Consider the following 6,589-nt stretch of genomic DNA (forward strand, 5'->3'; position numbering starts at 1 on the left):
CCGAGTTACCAAGAACCATTGGAGAAGCCAGAAACTTGAAATCACCCATCATGATAGAAATATCCGGAACCATCATACTAGAACTCAGACGCTTAGCCGGAGAGACGACTTGCATAGCTCTAGGTAAAGCCTTAGTACTAAAATTGTTCTCCGATGCAAATGGGAATGACATGAAGGAATGCGATGCACCAGAGTCAAAAAGTACTTTTGCAGGAACATCGTTAATAGGAAGGTTACCCATGATGACATCTGACGAGTCCTCTGCCTAGGCTGCATTCATCAAATTGACCTTGGCGTGCTTGGGGTTATGCTTGACCACAGCTGTACTTGCCGATCTGACAGGAGGAGGAGGAGGAAGACGCCTCTGGTTGAAACACTTGTTGGCATAGTGACCCTTCTGTTGGCACTTGTTGCACGTGACCTCTAAAAGCGGACGGTGATACGGAGCACTCGATCTTGGAGCTTGAGACGAAGTCTTGTTCTGAAAACTAGGGTTGGGTGGGTGGGAAGAACCATTGCCACCTTTGCTCTTCTGCTGATACGGCTGACGGAACGGAGGAGGAGGAAGCCAATACTTCTGCTGCTTGGCCACTTGAGTAGAGGAAGAAGGAGTAGCATCTCTGACTCGCTTCTTGGAAGCATCACACCTCAACTAAGCAGCCTCTTGCTTCAGTGCCATGTTGTAGAACTCATCGTATCTCAAGGGCTCAAAGAGGACAAGAGCTAACTGAATTTCTTCTCTGAGACCACCCCTGAACTGGTATATCATGCTCTTCTCATCAGGGACGTCCTGCTTGGCAAAGCGGGCGAGCTTCTGGAACAACTTGTTGTAGTCATAGACAGACAAAGAGCCTTGCTTCAGGTTGCGGAATTCCTCACGCTTGCTTTCAACCACACTCTGGGGAATATGATGAGCTCGGAAATCTCGACAGAAATCATCCCAAGTGATAACACGTCCACCGCTGGAGTCCTTGTACTGCTGGAACCATTCTGCAGCTTGATCTTTGAGTTGGAAGGAAGCGAACTTAACAAAGTCCTCAGGCCTGACGTTACTGCACTCGAAATGCTTACACAGATCCACAAGCCAATCGTCAGCATCAGTTGCCTCAACACAACTGCTGAAAGTCTTTGGCCCGTCAGCAAGGAACTGGTTGAGTGAAGCAAAGTGATTCTGATTGCTGCCTTGATTCCCTTGGTTGCCTTGATTGCGCTCTTGAAGAATTTGCATGATCAACTGTGTGTTTGCATTGGTTGCGGCCATCACAGCTTGCCATGCCTCCGGAGGAGGTGGAGGTGGTGGCGGATCAGGATTCGGAGTTGTGCGCATTGGAGGAGCCATCCTGAAGAGGTTGACATCCATTAGCACATTGAAAGACAAATATTGAAGCTGAATCCAACGGAATGAAAAATGCAACATATAGTCTTCACATCCGAACAAAATAAACGAATGCATTCCTCTTGAAATGGTCACATATCCATATATTGAGAAGCCTCGTAGAATTAAGGTAGAGAAGTAAATCAACAAGGTACGGATCAAGAACGAATAATCGGTAAGAAATCCCAATCTCAAACCAATATCCGTGAAAGAAGAACTAGAGCTACAAGAATTCCCACCTATGAAACTCCCGAACCTTTCCGGTTATGCAATCAGGTGTTGGGGATACAGGGGAAGCATAATATCTCACCCAAATCTAGCAAATCCTACATCCAGCTATATCCATCCTTTAACACATAACCCAGAAAAACTTCGGAAACCATCTACCTCAACCTTCGAAAAGCATCTGTTATACAAGTTATGGCGATACTCCCGAACTCCCGCCCCAGTACTGGGTGGCGTCGAGGTTATCTCACCAACGAACTGCATAAAAGAGATTTTCGATGTCGGCGTACTAGACTCAGGTATTCCAGAACTGCAACGATAAAATTATGATGACAACACCTCAGAGCTCAACTCCCCGGGACACTTCCACAAAACCCCTGACAGGAGGCACCAAGACAATGTTCTCATCATAAAACCATCGGAACGATTCCAAGATACCCGCGTGATCCTAAAAAAAATTTAGTGAAATTTGAGAAGAGAAGAGTCAAAACTCTACGTCAGGATGCCTTACCAGAGCGATGAGGAGACTGGGAAGTAAAAAGAATTCCTAAACTCTCCGATATATAATTCCTAAAAGACTCAAAACATTTTTCTAGACACAACTCGGCCGCTAATAACGATCAAGCAATGGGGCTCCTAAGGTCGGGGAAGGCTCTGATACCAACTTGTAACACCCTCGATGCGACTATATCTCCCACGTGTCGAGGCACGACTTAGAGGCATAATCACATTGAAGGCATATGTCGCAAGTTAGGCAATCTTCAAAACATCCCATGTAATATAAATAAATAAAGGGGAGATAACACAGTTGGCTTACACTCGCCACATCAATCAAGTACATAAATAACATTACATCATCCAAACACTCATGGCCTGACTACGGCGCCAAAATAAAAGAGAACCCAACATGCGACATGGTCCCAATCACCCCCAACTAGGCACCACTACTGATCATCGGGAAAGGAATCATAGTAACGTTGAGAGTCTTCGTCGAACTCCCACTTGAGCTCATACGCGTCTCCTGGAGTGGAATCATCAGGCCCTGCATCTGGTGTAATAGTAATCTGTGAGCCAAAGGGACTCAGCAATCTCGCACCCTCGCGACCAAGACTATTTAAGCTTATAGGTATGGCAAGGTAAATATCAGTGGAGCTGCAGCAAGCGACTAGCAAAAATATGGTGGCTAACTTAAACGCAAAAGAGAGCGAGAAGAGGGGGCAAAGCACGAGCGAGAAACTAGAGAGCAACCTGCGCAAACATTACTCCAACACCGTGTCCACTTCCTGGACTCCGCCGAGAAGAGGCCATCACGGTAACACACTCAGTTGATTCATTTTAATTAAATAAGGTTCAAGTTATCTACAACCAGACATTAACAAATTCCCATCTGCCCGTAACCGCGGGCACGGCTTTCGAAAGTTCAAATCCCTACAGGGGAGTCCCAACTTAGCCCATGACAAGCTCTCATGGTCAACGAAGGAATAGACCTCCTCCCAAGACGTTCCGATCAGACTCGGTATCTCGGTAATTCAAGACACTTCGACAGGTTAAAACAAGACCAGCAACACCGCCCGAATGTGCCGACAAATCCCGATAGAAGCTGCACATATCTCGTTCTCAGGGCACACTCAGATGAGACTATCTACGAGTAAAACCAACCCTCAAGTTTCCCCGAGGTGGCCCCACAGGCAGCTCAGTTCGGACCAACAATCAGAGGAGCACTGGCCGGGGGGGGGGGTTAAAATAAGATGACCCTTGGGCTCCGGTAACCCAAGGGAAAAAGAGGTTAGGTGGCGAATGGTAAAACCAAGGTTGGGCATTGCTGGAAAAGCTTTAATCAAGGCGAACTATCAAGGGGTTCCCATTATAACCCAACCGCATAAGGAACACAAAATCCGGGAACATAACACCGATATGACGGAAACTAGGGCGGCAAGAGTGGAACAAAACAGTAGGCGAGAGGCCGAGCCTTCCACCCTTTACCAAGTATATATATGCGTTAATATAACAAGATAATATAATGATATCCCAACAAGTAAATAAATGCTCCAACAAGGAACGGCCTCCAATCTTCACCTGCAACTAGCAATGCTATAAGAGGGGCTAAGCAAAGCGGTAACATAGCCAATCAATGGTTTGCTAGGACAAGGTGGGTTAGAGGTTTGACATGGCAATTTGGGAGGCTTGAAAGCAAGTGGTAGGCATCGTAGCATTGGCATAGCAAAAGAGCGAGCAAAACTAGCATAGCAAAGATAGTAGTGATTTCGAGGGTAAGATCATCTTGCCTGCACAGTTGTCAGAGTTGACTGGATCCTCGAAAGCAAACTCAACGGGCTCCTCGTTAGCGAACTCGTCTCCCGTCTCTACCCAAACAAGACAAACAAGCAATAAGTATACAATCAACCACGTGCAAGGATCAAGCAATATGATGCAATGATGATATGCTATGCGGGATGCGATGCGGGATGCAAAATGCAAGTATGACAGGAAATGCAAGAACCTGGCCTCAACTTGGAAATCCAAATGTGCCACTGGAAAGATGAGATGAAATCGCTTGAAAATGATATAAAGAACGCCGGAATCAGAGTTACGGTTTGGAAATGGCAAGCGATTCAAAAATGACACCGGTCTGCGATTCATAGCAAGTAGCCAACTAAATGCAATGAAAAGAACATGCTACAGCACCCAATCATGACAACAAAATACATGGCTGGGATGCATACAAGATGCTTAACAAAAGTCTAGCACTGAGCTACGGCCAATTCATCCATTAACAGGTTCAAACAAGCATGGCAAAAATGCATATGGCAAACATATCTCAGACTTAGTGAAATTAACACTTGTCTGGAATTTCAGATCAGGTAGCCCTCTTCGGAGCAACAAAACTACATGCTACAGGATCTGAACATGGCAAATTAAAGCATGGCATGGAGCTACTCAAAGATCTTAACAAAAGTCACTTAGTGACCTTGAGCCAAAAGGGATCAGAAAATACAATTGCAAGCATGTGAACATAGCAAAAACATAATCAGCTTTCAGACTTTGTGAAAACTGGCACATGCTGAAATATAACTCAAGTAGGCATGTTTACGAGCTTGATGCACTCAGTACGGTGCAAGTCATGGCAAGACAAGCATACATCCATCAAGAAGGCACAAAATGCAAGCTATACATGGCAAGAACAATAGCATAGCATGCACGGATCAACTACAATATCATCGGCAAAATTGCAAACAAGTTGACAATCTGCCCAGATTCACAAAGTAGCAAAAGTAGAGCTCGATTGACTCAAGCTAGGGTGCTCCATAAATGCAAACAAAAATATGGATGGATAGAGCACTACAATATTAACAAAACATCCTTACTGATCATCCTCAAAAGAGGCACGGATCACTAGGAAACAACATGAACATATGGTCATATGAGATAAACAGCTCAAGGACTTAGTGGAATTGCTAAGTCCCTGAAAACAGAATTAACAAGTGCACCACTTTGCAAGCTTGTGCTAGTCACCACACACATCACAAAAATACATGGGTTGCACCTCTGGAAAGATGACAAAACCCTTAACAAAACATATGTAGAACTCATGGGCATAGCATGCACACATTAATCATGGCAAAAATGACAAAAATCTAAATGGAGCAGCAGATCTGACAATTATCTCAAGTAGCCCTCTTCTAACAGCATTTCGGGCATCAAGATGAACTCAAATGAAAATGATGCAATGGAATGAAATGATGTACTCTCTGATATGAACATTTTGATATGCTATATGCATGAATCGGAGCTACGGATGCAAAGTTACGGGGCTACAAACATGATCACTTGGACTGAGATTTTCGGGACTTGGAAGAAAAAATCACCCCGAGATCTAGGGTTTACTGTTCACGCACGCGAACCGAGGCAGCGGCGCGGTTCGCCGGAGATGCTGAGGAATGCGGCGACCGAGGTCGGCGGCGGCGGATCTGGCTCTCCCTCGGTCGTATCCGGCCGGAGACGAGGCCGGGGAGGCGCGGCGAGGAGGCGGCGGCTTCGGGCGGCGGGAACGGCGCGGCGGGGCGGCGCGGCCGTGGCGGCGAGGTGGCGGTCGCGGCGGCCGGCGACGACAAAGAACGGCGGCGGCGGCAAGCTCCCGCGGCGGAGGCGGCGGAGCGCGGCCGGCTCGGGAGGAGAAGGGCGCGGTACGCGCGGTCGGAGGCTGGGCCTGGAGGGCCTGCCCCGGGCCCGAGCGGGCTGCGGCGGCGGTAGTACGGCGGCCACGTAGCGCGCTGCCACTGGCTGCCGGCGGCGGCTGCGGCGTGTCTGGTCGGAACGGACACGTCCGGCGCGGCGCGAGGTGGATTTAGGGTTTCGGGGAGAGGGGATCCGGGATATTTCGAGGGGGGCGTATTTATAGGCATAGAGGGAGCTAGGAGAGTCCAAATGAGGTGCGGTTTTCGGCCACGTGATCGTGATCGAACGGTCTAGATGATGGAGCTGAGTTTGGTTGGTTTTGGGCCAAATTGGAGGGGTGTTGGGCTGCAACACACACGAGGCCTTTTCGGTCCCTCGGTTAACCATTGGAGTATCAAACGAAGTCCAAATGATACAAAACTTGACAGGCGGTCTACCGGTAGTAAACCAAGGCCACTTGGCAAGTCTCGGTCCAATCCGGAAATGTTTAATCCCCACACATGAAAGAAAGGTAGAAATGACCACCGGAGGAGAATGAAACGCCGGAATGCAAAACGGGCAACGGGGAAAAAGCTCGAATGCATGAGATGAACACGTATGCAAAAGCGATGCACATGATGACATGATATGAGATGCATGACAACGACAACAACACACGGAGACAAAGACCCGAACCCGAGAAAATAAATTAACTTAACGCCGGAAACGGCAAGAGTTGGAGTACAAATTGGGAAAGTTACATCCGGGGTGTTACATAATGAGCGGCATTAAACCCAGACGTGCGTTCCTCAAGGAAATCGATCTCTCTCTTTT

Source organism: Triticum urartu, chromosome 1, assembly GCF_003073215.2.
Source record: "Triticum urartu cultivar G1812 chromosome 1, Tu2.1, whole genome shotgun sequence".
Taxonomy (NCBI): Eukaryota; Viridiplantae; Streptophyta; class Magnoliopsida; order Poales; family Poaceae; genus Triticum; species Triticum urartu.